General features: G+C 47.9%; 1 long non-coding RNA gene across 1 annotated transcript; it reads left to right on the forward strand.

The window, feature by feature from the left end:
- Positions 1–4,033: 4,033 nt before the first annotated feature.
- LOC131188425 (uncharacterized) lies at positions 4,034–10,291 on the forward strand. The gene is made up of 3 exons (XR_009152777.1): positions 4,034–4,242; positions 7,246–7,938; positions 9,347–10,291. It is a non-coding gene; the product is annotated as an uncharacterized LOC131188425 (long non-coding RNA).
- The last annotated feature ends 7,008 nt before the right edge of the window (positions 10,292–17,299 follow it).

Genomic DNA, 17,299 nt, shown 5'->3' on the forward strand with positions numbered 1-17,299 from the left:
GGACTATTGCAAGTCATATTTTCTGCAATCAAGGTTGTTAGATAGGGCCCAACGTTCAAGTCTGCCAAGATCCTTCTGTATCTTAAATCCTGCCTGAGCCGGGTGTTGGATTAGAAGACCTCCAAGGTCCCTTCCAACTTTGTTATTCTATTTCTATTCTAGCTATTTCCTGAAGTGTTGGCTGATTCCTGCCAGTTTGATGTCATCTGCAAATTTATTGAGGTCGTGGCCAGCTTCCCAAAACAAAAGTGTGATGCTCAGATTTTTGGATGGGAGACCACCAGGAAATCTCAAGTGGGGAACAAAGATCCAGGAAGAAAGAAAGTGAGAGCCGCCCATTTCGACACTGCCAGCAAGAAAACTCCATGGTGGCACAAGCCAAAGCTACCAGGAATCAAGGTTGTTGTTGTTGTTGTTGTTGTTGTTGTTGTTGTTGTTGTTGTTATTATTATTATTATTATTATTATTATTATTATTATTATTATTATTATTATTTATTAGATTTCTATACCGCCCTTCTCCCGAAGGACTCAGGGCGGTGTACAGCCAGAATAAAAACCCAAACAATACAATATACAATTAAAACAAAATTAAAAAACTTATTATACAATTGGCCAAAAAACTTTAAAACATTTAAAATTCTAAAACCCATTAAAATTCATATAAAAATTTAGAAATATAAAATATAAATTTAAAATACAACAAAATTTAAGCCAGTCCCGCGCGAATAAATAAATACGTTTTCAATTCGCGGCGAAAGGTCCGAAGGTCAGATATTTGGCGTAAACCAGGGGGAAGTTCGTTCCAGAGGGTAGGAGCCCCCACAGAGAAGGATCTTCCCCTGGGGGCCGCCAGCCGACATTGTTTGGCGGACGGCACCCTGAGAAGTCCCTCTCTATGTGGGCGTACGGGTCGGTGGGAGGCATGAGGTAACAGTAGGCGGTCCCGTAAGTACCCAGGCCCTAAGCCATGGAGCGCTTTAAAGGTAGTAACCAAAACCTTAAAGTGCACCCGAGAGACCACAGGCAGCCAGTGCAGTCTGCGCAGGATGGGTGTTACATGGGAGCTACGTGGAGCTCCCTCTATCACCCGCGCAGCTGCATTCTGGACTAACTGAAGCCTCCGAGTGCACTTCAAGGGGAGCCCCATGTAGCGAGCATTGCAATAATCCAAGCGCAAGGTGACAAGAGCATGAGTGACTGTGCATAAGGCATCCCGATCAAGGAAGGGGCGCAACTGGTAAACCAGGCGAACCTGGTGAAAAGCCCTCGTGGAGAGGGCCGTCAAATGATCTTCCAACAACAGCCATTCATCCAGGAGAACACCCAAGTTGCGCACCCTCTCCATCGGGGCCAATGACTCGCCCCCAACAGTCAGCCACGGCTGCAGCTGACTGAATCGGGGTGCCGGCATCCACAGCCACTCCGTCTTGGAGGGATTGAGCTTGAGCCTGTTCCTCCCCATCCAGACCCGTACGGCTTCCAAACACCGGGACAGCACTTCAACAGCTTCGTTGGGGTGGCCCGGGGTGGAAAATTACAGCTGAGTGTCGTCAGCGTACAGCTGGTATCTCACCCCAAAGCCACTGATGATCTCACCCAGCGGCTTCATATAGATGTTGAACAGGAGAGGCGAGAGAATCGACCCCTGCGGCACCCCACAAGTGAGGCGCCTCGCGGTCGACCTCTGCCCCCCTGTCAACACCGTCTGCGACCGGTCAGAGAGATAGGAGGAGAACCACCGATAAACTATGCCTCCCACTCCCAATCCCCCCAACCGGCGCAGCAAGATACCATGGTCGATGGTATCGAAAGCCTCTGAGAGATCTATCAGGACCAGGGCAGAGGAATAACCCCTGTCTCTGGCCCTCCAGAGATCATCCACCAACGCGACCAAAGCTGTCTCCGTGCTGTATCCGGGTCGGAAGCTGGACTGGAACGGGTCTAGATAGACAGCTTCATCCAGGTATTAGGGCAGCTGCCGCGCCACAGCACTCTCTACAATCTTCGCAACAAAGCGAAGGTTGGAGACTGGACGATAATTACCCAAAATAGCTGGGTCCAGGGAAGGCTTCTTGAGGAGGGGTCTCACCACCGCCTCTTTCAAGGCGGCAGGGAAAACCCCTTCCAACAAAGAAGCATTGATAATCCCATGGGGCCAGCCTCGTGTCACCTCCTGTGTGGCCAGCACCAACCAGGAAGGACACGGGTCCAGTAAACGTAGTGGCGTGGAGCCTCCCCAACAACCTGTCCACGTCCTCGGGAGTCACAAGATCAAACTCATCCCAAACAATCAAAACAAGACGTGGCTCCACCGTCTCACTTGGATCATCCCAATTTCGGTCCAGACCAAATCGCTGAGCGGTTTTATCGTATAGATAACCACTAAACTTTTCAGCACGTCCCTGCAAAGGGTCATCCCGCACCTCCTGATGAAGGAGAGAGCGGGTCACCCGAAAAAGGGCGGCGGGGCGGTTATCTGCCGACGCAATGAGGGTGGAAGCGTAAGAACGCTTCGCCTCCCTCATTGCCACTAGGTAGCTCTTAGAATAGGACCTAACTAGTGTCCGATCAGCTTCGGAACGACTGGACCTCCAGGTACTCTCTAGGCATCTTCTCTGGCGTTTCATCTCCCTCAGCCCCTCGGAGAACCAAGGGGCCAGTTGAGATCTGCGCCGGGTCAGAGGCCGCAAAGGCACGACACGGTCCAAAGCCCCAGCCGCGGCGTGTTCCCAGGCCGCAACTAGTTCTTCAGCCGTGCCGTGGGCCAGATCCTCAGGAAATGGCCCAAGCTCCGTCAGGAACCTCTCCGGGTCCATCAGGCGTCTGGGACGGAACCAGCGTATTGGTTCCGTCTCCCTGCGATGGTGGGTGGCGGTTCGAAAGTCCAGGCGAAGGAGAAAATGATCTGACCATGACACCGGTTCTGTTGCTAAATCATCTAATTCCATATCATTTAACCACTGTCCAGAGATATAAATTAGATCCAGCGTGCCTCCTCCCATGTGCGTAGGGCCATCATTTACTTGAATCAGGTCCAAGGCTGTCATGGAAGCCTGGAACTCCCGAGCTGCAGTCGATGACAAGCCGGTCGATGGCAAGTTGAAATCCCCCATGACCATAAGTCTGGGGGTCTCAACCGCCACCCCGGCAAGCACCTCCAACAACTCGGGTAGGGCTGTGGTCACGCAGCAAGGAGCCAGGTACGTGATCAACAAACCCAACTGATTCCTATGGCCCCACCTCACAAAGAGGGATTCACAACCGGCAATCTGAGGAACAGTGGCCTCCCTCGGCTCTAGATCTTCCCTAATAACAACCGCCACCCCACCACCCCTACCTTGGGCCCTCGGCTGATGAAATGCTCGGAAACCCGGAGGGCACATCTCAACAAGGAGGACCCCCCCCTCTGGGCCCAACCAGGTCTCCGTAATGCCCATGAGGTCCGCGGACTCCCCCTGAATAAGATCACAAATCAGGGGAGCTTTATTAACCAAGGTTTCTTTTCTTTTCTTTTTTTTTGTCACAACAGTATACACAAGCATCAACATTAAAACAACAACACATCATATAAGTATATATATATGAGCAAAAGTTAGCAATAACTATATTAATTTGATATAATGAAAGGAAACAATAGGACAGGAACGGTAGGCACTTTTGTGCTCTTATGCAGCATGTTATTTATGTTAATAAATATTAACATATTAACATAAGTTATGTTAATGCTCTTATGCAGCATGTTTTTGCAGCATGTTAAGGCTGGCTGGGGGATTCTGGGAGTTGAAGTACAGGCATCTTAAAATGGCTGCCTTTTAAAAAAAATGAGGGCAACTGAACCAACGGGGAACTCGGAAGTGATCTCCGTGCTTGCGCCTCTAGAGGGTGCGAGTCTATGGAGAGGAGCGGCGAGGCGGGCATAGGAGGGGCCTGTTGCTGGGGGAAGCGTCTGAGTCTGCTGGCAGGCCGGCCGGCGCATTACGTCATCCCGGCATGCTCCCCGCGCCTCGGACTTTCCTCCTCCCTCGCATCGTGTTTTCTCCTTTCTCTCTGAGGTAAATCCAAGATGGCGGCCGGTAACTACTATGAGTTGGAAGCCGCGGCCATCGTTGGGCCCTATCGCGGGTTTTTAGAAGTGGGGCGGGGGGGAAAGGCCGCTGTGGAGGGAGCGGGTGTGAGGTGGCCCTCCCCGCGTGCGCCGGTGGGCCCTCTCGGCCGCCTTGTACAACAACAGCCTTGCCAGGTAGGCCGCTGTTCTTTTTTTGTAATGGCGGTTACACGCCGGAGTGCTTGGCCCGGCTCTTTTTTCCCCACCCTCTGCCGGGGTAGGGAGGCTTTCGCGTTACATTTATTTTATATATATATATATAAACATATATAAACATAATATATATGTTTATATGACGATCTACGGCTCCCGTCATCGTCCCCCTCCCCGCGAGTTCTGACGGGAAGGAAGGAGTCTTGATGGGGGAATTCTTGTAGGTTGTTGAGAGGGTTTTTGGGGGGCGGGTGGAGCTCATTCCAGAGGTTTTGTTTTCTACAACAGCCCGACCAGGTCGGCCAGGGCCGGAAGAAACCACCTCTGCTGGTGCCCTGCGAGCCTTTCCTGCCGGCTCTGGGCCTCCCTCACGAGGCGGCCTGGCCGGGTGGAGGTGCTAAAGCAGGGGTGTCCAAACTTGGTCCCTTTAAGACTTTTGGACTTCAACTCCCAGAGTTCCTCAGCCAGCTTTGCTGGCTGAGGGACTCTGGGAGTTGAAGTCCAAAAGTCTTAAAGGGACCAAGTTTGGACACCCCTGTGCTAAAGGGTCCTTCTGGACCCCCTTGGCCCCCTCCAGTAGGAGGGACTGGAGGGATGAAGGGAGCTGGCAGTGGATGACCAGAAAGATAGCACCCTCCTCGCTCCTAGAAGAATGGAATATTTCGAGAAAAGGCAGAATATTATATTTCCCCAAAGGAGAAACGTTTGTGCTCTTGGAAAGCAGCCCTCAAATCTGTCTTAATAGCCCCCAGCAGGACTGGGCCAGCCTATCTATCTACATTACAGGGGTCCCCAACCTGAGCAACTTTAAGCCTGGCGGACTGGCTGGGGAATTCTGGGAGTTGAAGTCCACCAGGCTTAAAAGTTGCCAAGGTTGGAGACCCTGCCCTGATCTACAAGAACAAAAGACCTTCAGCCTCAGGGTGATGGGATTAGGCAGGGTGTGTTTTTTATTTAAATCGGATTTTTTTATTTCCTTTTTATCAAATTCATTTTAATAAAATGCTTTTTGGGGTGAAAATCTTATCTAAAGATAGTTTTCTATTTAAGATGCATTTATTTATTTATTTATTTATTTAGCATATGGCAACTAGATGGACATACAGTGGCTCAATTGTTAATGTCCAGTCCACCCAGCCATTCAAGGACGAGGTGGTCCACCCTGGAAAAAAAAAATCAGACATCAGACCGGTGCAAGCTCTTGATGGACATTTTGTCGAGGAGCACCATAGTCACACTGAGGACAATGAAGCGCTCTGAGCTTCTTTGTTTTCTTGCAGAGGTTTCCTGACCCAACTAGGAAACATCATCAGTGCTAGAATGGGGGAGGATAATGAGGAGGAAGGGTGGAGGAGAACTGTGGGGTCCTTGGTATTCTCTGACCTTGGTGTTTTTCTTGCAGACATTTCATGACCCAACTAGGGAACATCATCAGGTTTGGAAGGGTATGGGGTTTGCTATGTTCATATACAGCAGTTGCCCTGCCAGTGCCAAGGGTCCAGTGCCAAGGGTCTCCCCTTGGTACTTCAGATATTGCATGATTGTTTGTCTGACTGAAAGTCCTGGAGGTTTTTTAGATTTTAAAAAACATGGTGTGTGGGGAGGGGCTTTTCCTGTTTAGGATCCAGCAAAGTTCAGGCAAGGAGCAGCCAAAAATCCTCAGAAGCGGTCAAAAAGGTGCGAACAATGGGGGTGCCTGAGGCCGAAGAGCTTCCACTTGGCAGTTCTAGAGAGCATTTCGGAGACCTGCGTGGGGTGCAGCAAATGGGCCACGATTACGTGGAAGAGGTGACTCTGGCAATTGGAGATGATCTTTTGCCATGAGGGTGATTTTTTTATTGATTTGTTGCTTAAATTTATATGCCTCCTGTCTCACAATCCAAAGCCACTCTGGGCCCCCTCATCTGAAATTCCTAGCTCCTATCAAGTCAATCCCCTCTTTTCTGTGACAGCTCTTCTCTCCCCACCCCCATCCAATCCTTCTCTTTGATAAGCTAGACCAGGGGTACTGAAACTACAGACCCCAGGCCGGATACAGCCGGCCAAAGCAGTTTATCTGGCCTGCATGTCATTCAGCCGGGACACACACTGAGCTGTGCGCAGGCTGTCTGTCAGATGTGCGACATGTACAGCACATGCACAGGTCTCCGGACCCATTGCCGCCTAATATCCACCTGCTGGCTTGCATATGTAATGAGTCCAGTGAGGTCTCCTGGAGAGCACATGTGTCAGCTGGGTCCTTTATAGTGCCCTACCTGGCTTAGCCTTTGCCAGAAGAGAGAGAGAGAGACAGTTTTCCTGGTCAGTTGGAAGGGAAGCAGGCTGAAGAGCCATCTAAAGGTCTGCATAACAAATATTAATTAGGACATGCTTCTGTCTTTTTTAGTTATGCTGGCTGGTTCATTTAGCACTGTATTTAGGTTGCTACTGGAGATATGTGTAAAAGGACACTGAGGATTGCTAAGGTGAACCTTTTGCCAAGGCATACTTTTATTTTTATTAATCAGGATACGTGCCTTTATTATGTGCAAATTATCAGTAAATATAATTAATACAATACAACATATGCTCACCTTAGCAATCTTCACATGTCTCCATACACATAATATACACACTTTATCTCCATTAGCAACCTAGTGGCTAATAATAAATCGGATCTGGAATCTGGAGAGAATTAGCTGATTCTTGCAGCCGCAATGACAAGTGTAAGTGATCAGCTACAGCCACTCCTACACTCATGTACAAGTATTGACAGGCTGAGAGAAGCTGGCACTGAATACACAGATTTGTACACCAAAGGATTACCACTAGCTGTATTCAGGGGCGATCCTCCAATCCCAACCAAAGAAAGCCCCTGGGTGTGCGGATCTGTGCATTCACTGACAGCTCCTCTCAGCCTGTCATTACTTCCGTGCTATAGTGATCCCTATTTTTTGTAGAGCTGCATTTATTGGTATCTTACTAATAGCAATTTTTAATCCCTAGGAAACAATTATGTCCAGGAAAAGAAAAATTGACTCACAGGATCTTCAAAGAACAGTGGATTTACGATTACTTTTTCATGCAGTATAAGGAAAGAGCTGTTTGTCTGATATGCCCGGATTTAATGGCTGTGTCGAGGGAATACAATTTACGTTGACACTGCAAGATTCAACATAAAGACAAATATGATTGTTTGGTCAGATAAGCAAGAAAAGACAAACTTTTAAAACTGAAAAATGGATTGACAACTCAGCAAAATGCTTTTGTGAAGCAAATGATGCAAAGGGAGTTTCAAATGAGATTTAAGGAGCTTCGTGCACATGAACAGGACAGACAGCTTTTCCGGAACCCATTTTCTGTTGACATTGAAATTGTTGATCCAATTTACCAAATGGAACTGGCCAAACTACAGAATGGTGACTCTGAAAGACGCATTCAAGCCAAGCAGCCTTACTAATTTCTATGCATCTCTCCCCTCTGAGACATACCTTCATCTCAGGAACCAGGCACTCAGAATGGTAACCATCTTTGACAACACCTATGTCTGTGAACAGACTTTTTCCCGAATGAAACACCTGAAATCCCCAACTGAGGAACACTTGCATCACTTGTTACGACTGGCAGTCACAAATATGGAATCGGACATCGACTGTCTCATCCGCCAAAAGCAGGCCCACGCTTCCCACTGAAATACTAGTAAGTTTCGGTTGGTTAAAATTTTTCTTTGTTTTAAATATATTATTTCATGTTTTTCCCCACTACAAATAAGGTACGTGTAGTATGCATAGGAATTCAGTTCATGGTTTTTTTCAAACTATAGTCCAGCCCCCTCCCCAACAGTCTGAGGGACCGTGAATTGTGCGCCCCCCCATTTGAAAAGTTTGAGGACCTCCTGGGCTAGACATACCTAGTTTTATTTATTTGGAAAATTTATATTGCTGCCTACTTGCTCAAGGTGTCTTACAGGAAATAAAAACACAATATAAAAGAAATAAAAATAATAACCCCCCATCCCTGCTCACTCCAGTGACAACCCACACTCATACCACCCATTTAATGGGCTCTATCCTGCTCTGGGTTCCCCAGGCCTGCTGGCAGAACCACATCTTCAGGGCCTTCCGAAAGAGTGTCAGTGGGGGCCGGTCTAATTTCCAAGGGTTGTTGGAATGTTCCAGAGGGAGGGAGCCACCACAGAAAAGATAATTCCTTCAACTTTTCATCATACAATTTAACCACTAGAGCCCCTGATCATCTTTGTTACTCTACAACAAAGCTTTAGCTTTCCATCCCATCTTAAGGTGCTCAGTGTGGTCCAGTCCTTTCTCTGTACAATATAAGCGCTAAAGAAAATGTGTAACATTAACAAAATTAAAAATTAAATTAGTGTTACAAAAACAATTAAAATCATAGAACCATGACAAGCATCAAAGGAGGAGGGGGGAATCTTGAGTTGGCCATTTAACATTGGATTAGCTCTATAAACAAACTGATAGGTATGCCCAGATTTTGACAGGTTAGGATTGCAGGGCAAAGCTGCGGGGGGTAGGAGGGGGCAGTTTGCTTTCCTTCTTTCTCTTCCCCAGTTGTGTAGGATGAAAACTCCCCATCATCCCCAGCCAACACAGTATGTATGATCCTTCAAGAGACTCAGGTCAGGGAGGCTGTTCAAGGAGATGGCAAGCAACCGTCAAGGCAATGTATCAACAACGCTCCTTTCTGGGGTTAGGCAGGGACTGATCCCAGGTGAGTTTGGACTGGCGCCCTAGCCTAAATCCACCAGTTCCCATTTTGACTTAAGAAAATGGGAGCAAAGGTATTAAGCCTGTTTTTTCCAAGTTAATCCTCTTCAGCTGCTTCAACCTTTGGCCCCTGAAGTTCCCAGCAGATGTGAGTGAGCTAAAATCAACAAGGCTTTGCATAGCATGACCCAGATGGTTGGGGGGGCAAGAGGTTGACTGTATAAACTGCCTAGAGAGGGCTGTAAAGCACTGTGAAGCGGTATATAAGTCTAAGTGCTATTGCTATCTGTCCATCTACCTGTCTGCCTACCTACCTACCTTATCTATTTTAATCTCCCTCTTTTCTCTATCTTTTCTGCCTTAAGGCCTTAAAGCAACAGGACATGAAATTGATTTTGAAGGAACCAAATTAATCTCCAAAACTGAACACTACCACAAGAGACTAATTATGGAAGCCATCGAAATAGAGAAACACCCCCACAGCATGAATAAACGTGACAATACCTCCCGCCTACCAGACATCTGGAAACTAGCCCTAGTCAACAAACGAGTCCCAGTCAGGAAAATTGACACCGGACCCAGGATAACACATGATGCTACCACCAATCATCCTCACCAGATTCAAACCCAAACCCATCCCATAGACGAAATACAACCACCATCCAGAAGCCAGCTCACAGCGGCATCACCAGCTGCTGCACCCCCCTCCGATCCCCACGCAAAGCAAGCTGACACACACCATGAACACATGACAGGACCTCAAACTCGGAGCCAGACCAGGGCCCAGGATGCTGCATCACAGCCATCTGCTCAGAATGTTGCAGCCCAGTACTCAGGATGTCACAGCACTAGAGCTCAGGATGTTGCAGCACAGCCCATTACCCAGGTCATTAAGACTAATGGGCACACAGGACCACACCTGCACAGGATGCTATGAAAAAGCTGACCAATCTGCAAAGATCATCAACCCATCAAGATGTAACAACACAGCCAACCAATCCACTTACAGCAACAAAGCCAGCATTCCACATCTCCCCACCAGTATTTATAGAGAGATGGTAGCTCCAGCCACGCTTTGCTCGCACAAGCACGAAGCCGAAAGCACCAGCCTGAAGATGACAAGTAGGACCTCGTCGAAATATCGCCTAGATACTTTCAACCTTACACGGGAAAAGACCCGAATATGCCAAGACCTACATACCTATACCTGTGAAAACCTACAAAAACACACACACACACACACACATATATATATATATATATATATATATGTAGGTCTTTGGTTATTCGGGTTTTCTCCCGCGTAAAATTGGAAGTGTCTTGGCGACGTTCAACAGTCTCATTCGTCATCTTCAGGCTTCAGCTTCGTGCTTCTGGGAGCAATGTGTGATTGCAGCTGTTTCTTCCTTTTTAACTGCTAGTGGGAGTTTGAACTGATTGGGTGGGAGCTTGGCTGTGCTCTGATTGGATGTGGGTTTTTTTGTGCTCTGATTGGCTGGGGGTGTGTCCTGTTTGGATGGGGGCTTGGTTGTGCTCAAATTGGTCTGAGTTGCAGGGGGATCTGAGCTGGTGAGCTGCACTGCTGCTGTTTGGCTTCGTGTTCGTGGTCGTGCTACATCTTCGTAGTGGGTGTTAGTCTGCTGCATGTATGGATTGGAGGGGTTTGAAATGGCTAATGTTGCAGCTGCGGTCTGGCTTCTGGTCCTTGGTCGTGCTTCCTGATCAGTGTGGGTTTGGGTGTGCTTTCTGGGTGGATGTGTGGTGGTGACATCCTGTGTGGACCTCGTGAGTGTGGGTCTGGTGCAGAACAGAAGAATAAGTGCACGCATTGAAGAACACAAGAACTCATTCAAAAAAGAGGAACCAACTTCTTCCCTGGTCCAACACTTTAAAGTCACAGGACACGATATTGACTTTAAAAAGACCAGAACTATCGCCAAAACTGAACACTTTAACAACAGAATAATCAGAGAAGCCATCGAGATAGAAAAACGCCCACACAGCATGAACAAACGAGATGATACCTCCCGCCTACCAGCCATTTGGAAACCTGCCCTTATTGACAAACGTGTCCCTAACACGAGGAATGACACCAGACCCACACTCACGAGGTCCACACAGGATGTCACCACCACACATCCACCCAGAAAGCACACCCAAACCCACACTGATCAGGAAGCACGACCAAGGACCAGAAGCCAGACCGCAGCTGCAACATTAGCCATTTCAAACCCCTCCAATCCATACATGCAGCAGACTAACACCCACTACGAAGATGTAGCACGACCACGAACACGAAGCCAAACAGCAGCAGTGCAGCTCACCAGCTCAGATCCCCCTGCAACTCAGACCAATTTGAGCACAACCAAGCCCCCATCCAAACAGGACACACCCCCAGCCAATCAGAGCACAAAAAAACCCACATCCAATCAGAGCACAGCCAAGCTCCCACCCAATCAGTTCAAACTCCCACTAGCAGTTAAAAAGGAAGAAACAGCTGCAATCACACATTGCTCCCAGAAGCACGAAGCTGAAGCCTGAAGATGACGAATGAGACTTCGTCGAAACGTCGCCAAGACACTTCCAATTTTACGCGGGAGAAAACCCGAATAACCAAAGACCTACATACAAACACCCGCGAAAACCTCAGAAAACAAATATATATATATATATATATATATATATATATATGATAGAGAAGAGGCCGGGGTGACATGCACAAGTGAGGTGAGTCAGTGGACACTCCCCCCCCCAAAATAAGACCTGGTGTCTTTTTTTTGTGGAGATATATATATATATATCCACAAAAAAAGACACCAGGTCTTATTTTTGGGGTGGGGGAGTGTCCACTGACTCACCTCACTTGTGCATGTCACCCTGGCCTCTTCTCTATCAGAGGCCTTCAGGAACGTCTTCAAGGCCAAGCAAGGCTTCACTGAAGGCCTCTGCAGCCAATAACAGAGTTCCAGATCGATCCAGAGTTCTGTTATCGGCTAGAGAGGCCTTCAGGAAAGCTTTGCCAGCTGTTGCAAAAGAAATGTGTGTGAGGCCTGGCTATCCGAAAGTAAGCTCCACTCCCCCATCCCCACCCTCCTAGCTTAATTTTTGCCCGTGCACCCCAGAGTGGGGCGAGGTCTTAATTACGACTTATTTTGGGTGCACATGTAAAAATCAGGCTAGGACTTTCTGTGTGGGTCATATTTTGGGGGAAACACAGTATCATTGTTTCCTTTATCTGTTCATCTTCCGTTTTCAAGCTTGATAATTTGCCTAGGTGGTGCTCCCTGAGCATCAACCACATTCTGCACCTGGTCTGACAGGAAGGACCAGGAGTGTCCCCAAGGCTCAATCCTGCTGGATGGTCAAAGCGATCGCTCTGTTGAGTCTGCAGAAGCCCATTAAAGTCCAGGAATGTTTGCAGTGTGGAGAAACACCTCCGTCTCACAAGGCAAGAGAGCCAGTCTGGTGGTGTGGTGAAGACACCTAGAGAGTGATTGGAGGGCCAGCCGTTCTGAATCTGATCGAACACTAGTTAGGTGTCATATTCAGACCTATCTAGTGGCGATAAGAGTGGCAAAACGTGAGTATTTTTCCACTCTTATTGCATCGGCAGATAATTGCCCAGCCGCCCTGTTTAGGGTGACCCGCTCCCTACTTCATCAGGGAGCTCTGGATGACCCCTTGCAGGGTCGTGCTGAGGATTTTGGACAATATCTGCACGATGAAATCACTCAGATTCGGGATGGGCTGGACTCTGATTGGGTAGATTCAGGTGGGATGACGGAGGCCGTTCTTGGTGAGGTTATCTGGGATGAGTTTGATTCTGTGGCTCCCGAGGACATGGACAGGATACTGGGGAGACTGAATGGGACCACATGTTTGTTGGACCCGTGTCCCTCCTGGTTGGTACTGGCCACACAGGAGGTTACACGAGGCTGGCTACAGGGAATGGTTAACGCTTCTTTGAGGGAGGGTGTCTTCCCGTCTGCCTTGAAAGTGGCGGTGGTGAGGCCCTTTCTCAAGAAGCCTTCCCTGGATCCAGCTACTTTATCGAACTATCGTCCTGTCTCCAACCTTCGTTTTGTGGCGAAGGTTGTCGAGAGAGTGGTGGCACAACAGCTTCCCCGGTACCTGGATGAAACTGTCTATCTAGACCCAGTGTGGTTTCCGACCTGGGTACAGCACGGAGATTGCCTTGGTCGCGTTGGTGGATGATCTCTGGAGGGCTCGGGACGGGTTCTTCTGTCCTGGTCCTATTAGATCATTCAGTGGCTTTTGATATCATCGACCATGGTATCCTGCTGCGACGGCTGGAGAGATTGGGAGTGGGGGGCACCGTTTTTCGGTGGTTCTCCTCCTGTCTCTGACCGGACGCAGACAGTGTTGGCAGGGGGGCAGAGATTGGCCGCGAGGCGCCTCGTGTGGGGTGCCGCAGGGGTCGGTTCTCTCGCCTCTCCTGTTCAACATCTATATGAAGCCGCTGGGTGAGATCATCCATGGTTTTGGGGTGCAATTTGCCAGTGGTCTTCCGGGTGCAATTCAAGGTGTTGGTTACTACCTTTAAAGCGCTCCATGGCATAGGACCGGGCTATTTACGGGACTGCCTGCTGCCGCTGATAGCCTCCCATCGACCAGTGCGCTCACACAGGGAGGGTCTCCTCAGGGTGCCGTCAGCCAAACAATGTCAGCTGGCGACCCCCAGGGGGAGAGCCTTCTCTGTGGGAGCACCTGCCCTATGGAATGAGCTTCCTCTGGGTTTACGATTACTCCCCGACGTCCGGACCTTCCAACGTGAACTCAAGACCTTTCTGTTTTACCGCGCAGGGCTGGCCTAATATACTACGGTTTTTAATTGGGGTTTTTTATCATTTCTTTATTATAGTTTTAAATGGGGTTAGCCAAATTGAATAAGATTTTTAAAATGTTTTTAATTCTATTTATAAATTTGTTTTTATGTTGGCTGTAAACCGCCCTGAGTCCTTCGGGAGAAGGGTGGTATAAAAATCAAATAAATCAAATAAATAAATAAACTGGGATGTGGTAAGTCCTAGCACTGCCTTAAAGCATACAGCCAGCTTTGGGCCAGTCACTATCTCTCAGCCCAAGGAAGGAGACAATGGCAAAGCACTTTGGAAAAAACTTGCCAAGAAATCTTCAGGCAATCTCGGAATCAGAAACAGTTGAATGGAAGAAAAAGTATCATCCACATCCTTGAGAGTGATGAATCCTGATTAATCATGCAATTGCGGCTTATTTATTTGCTGGGTGACCCAAGCTCCATTGACTCATTGTTTCCAGAGATATTTCCTTACCTAAAAAGAGAAAGAAAATCACCAAGAGTAGGGGAAACAAAGCAGTGGGAACAACTTCCTTCTAGCTTCCTCATTAAGTTTCCTTGTGGGAATCTGGCAGGAAGCATCAGCGGGCAGGTAAGTGGCCGGAGAGAGCAAGGAGGTTGCAAGACTGGCTGGGAAACTGTCACAGAACATTGAAAATTGAAGATCACGTGACCTTCAGCAGCCACAACTTCCCCAACTGTCATTCCCTCGTGAGTCAAGGGTCTTGGAGTTTGGACGCATTCAAAAATTATTGCCCCGCAATGCACCGTTTCACGCGGTTAAAGGTCATCACAAAAAGACATTTGGTAGCATATATATAGCGCTAGTCCATTTTCGATGCTGCTTAGCAGCATAAATTGTCTGAAACAGCTGCAGTTTCTAAATGATTTGTGTGGATGTTCAAGCCTAAATAGCATAGTCTATACCAGAGGTCTTCAAACTTGGCAGCTTTAAGAGTTGTGGACTTCAACCCCCAGCTGTGCTGGCTGTAGAATTCTGGGAGTTGAAATCCACAAGTCTTAAAGCTGCCAAGTTTGAAGACCTCTGGTATAGACTATTGGCCAGGTCAATCCAGGTTTAGGATCTCAGTCAGCATCTCTGGATAGAGTCGGTCAGTCAGTCTGTGTGTATCTGGGTGTGTTAATAAAACATTAAAGTTTTATAATTCCATGGACAATGACTAGACTCGTTTTCGTACTATCTTGTTCCTCAACCATACCAGACAGAAAAGTGCCTTATCCTTCATGCCACTAGCATCTTCAGCTTAATTTTATCAATGGGAAAGAAATACAGATTCCCAGGGCTGCCTCTACGCAACTCTCCCATTAGCTGGAGAATGTACTACTTGTGCCATATCACATGTTGGCGATCCTGTTTTTATCAACAGCCGCACGAAAAACTGCTGTTGAGTTTTATCCAAACCAAACCTTTAGATTTTGAAGCCATGGTCGTCGTCTTCTCCTGCCTGGACCTTGTTTGCCTTAAATCTTTCCTTGAAGGATTAAGTGACAGTATGGCGTATTTTTCCGGGTGTCGCATCCCATGTCTGAAATATTTTAACTTTTTCCTTTTTTATGGTTTTGATGATTTCCCAGGTGGCTGATCACTTCGTTTCTGATTTTGTCAACCCAGCTGCCTGTAAATCCGCACTTCACATGGACTTGAATTTACAGGACTTGGACATAATTAGTCTTTTTTTGTTCTTAAAAAAAAGCAGCGTTTGACTCTTAAGGGATTCCACACTTAAATGTTTAGATAATGAGTTCTTGAACCCAAAGATGTAACGGAGCAAAGGAAGGCGTTTGCAGGCCTTTCTAAAATAAAATTGAGCCATTTTACCCAAAACGTTTTCTCGGGTTTGAAGCTCCAGAAATTCCACTTCAGGTGGATTTAGCTCTTTATATCCTTTTTTCCCCCCCTTTAATGCTTCACTGTTTTTTCCACCGAATCGGAAAGGAAATCTGGCTCTGACTGTTCTTTGGAAGGAGAAATGCTGAGGCTGAAATACTTTGGCCACCAAAGACTCCTTGGGACTGAGGGGGGGTAAGGTGTCCTGCCTATGCAGGCGGTTGGACTACAGCAGGGGTCTCCAACCTTGGCAACTTTAAGGCTTGTGGACTTCAACTCCCAGAGTTCGTTAGCCAGATTTGCTGGCTAAGGAACTCTGGGAGTTGAAGTCCTTAAGTCTTAAAGTTGCCAAGGTTAGAGATCCCTGGACTAGAGGACCTCCAGGGTCCCTTCCAACTTTGTTAAAATAGTATTATAAAGACCCTGAGGTTGGGAAAGATGGGAGGTGAAAGGAGAAAGTGACGGCAGAAGAGGAGACGATCAGATAATGTAATCAACACAACGAACGTGAATTTGGACAAAATCAGAGAGATGGTGAAGGATACGGGGGCCTGGCGTGCTATGTTCAGTGGGGTCATGAACAGTCAGACACGACTTAGCAACTGAAGGATCTTTTCCATGGAACGTAAAAAATAGAATAACAGAACTGGAAGGGACCTTCGAGGTCTTCTAGTCCAGGGGTCTCCAACCTTGGTCCCTTTAAGACTTCTGGACTTCAACTCTCAGCTTTGCTGGCTGAGGGACTCTGGGAGTTGAAGTCCACAAGTCTTCAAGGGACCAAGGTTGGAGACCCCTGTTCTAGTCCAACTCCGTGCTCAAGCAGAAGGCCCTATATCAGGGGTGTTGAATTCAAATTCATTGGGAGCTGCATCGGGTGTGGCAGTGGGTGTGGCTGACTGGATGGGCGTGGCCAGCTTGAAACCACTCCCCAAACTGCTGGTACATTTCCTCTTTGCACTGAGTAGACCAGGCCGAAGCCATGCTGGCCCAAGGTTTCCTCTTCGCATTGGCTAGACTGGGCTGAAGCCACACAGGCCAGCCCCACGGACCGGATCCAGCCTGCAAGCCTTGTGCTTGACACCCCTGCCCTATATCATTACTGACAAGCATCAATCCAGTCTCTTCTTAAAAGCCTCCAGTGATGGAGCACCCACAACTCCTGGTGGCAAGCTGTTCCACTGGTTGATTGTCCTCACTGTTAGGAAGTTTCTCCTCATTTCCAGGTTGCTTCTCTCCTTGATGAGTTTCCATCCGTTGCTTCTTGTCCTGCCTTCTGGTGCTTTGGAAAATGGTTGACCCCCCCCTCTTCTTCGGGGCAGCCCTTCAAGTATTGGAATCCTGCTTTCCTGTCACCCACTAGTCCTTCTTTTCATTAAATTAGATTCATCAAATCTGCTAAGTTCATACATGGTCCTGATGTAGTTCACCATGGTTCATGGAGTAATCTGGCCTTCAGCTGAGGTAAACCAAGGCCACGTTTGGGCTCAGGGCCACGTGTGACGTGCAGACACCGAGCTTGTGCAGAGCAAGAGCAGAGAAACATCTATTCCTTTCAAATAAGGTAAAAGTAAAGGTTCCCCTCGCACATATGTGCTAGTCATTCCCGACTCAAGGGGGCAGTGTTCATCTCTT

Source organism: Ahaetulla prasina, chromosome 1 (assembly GCF_028640845.1).
Source record: "Ahaetulla prasina isolate Xishuangbanna chromosome 1, ASM2864084v1, whole genome shotgun sequence".
In the NCBI taxonomy this organism is placed as follows: domain Eukaryota; kingdom Metazoa; phylum Chordata; class Lepidosauria; order Squamata; family Colubridae; genus Ahaetulla; species Ahaetulla prasina.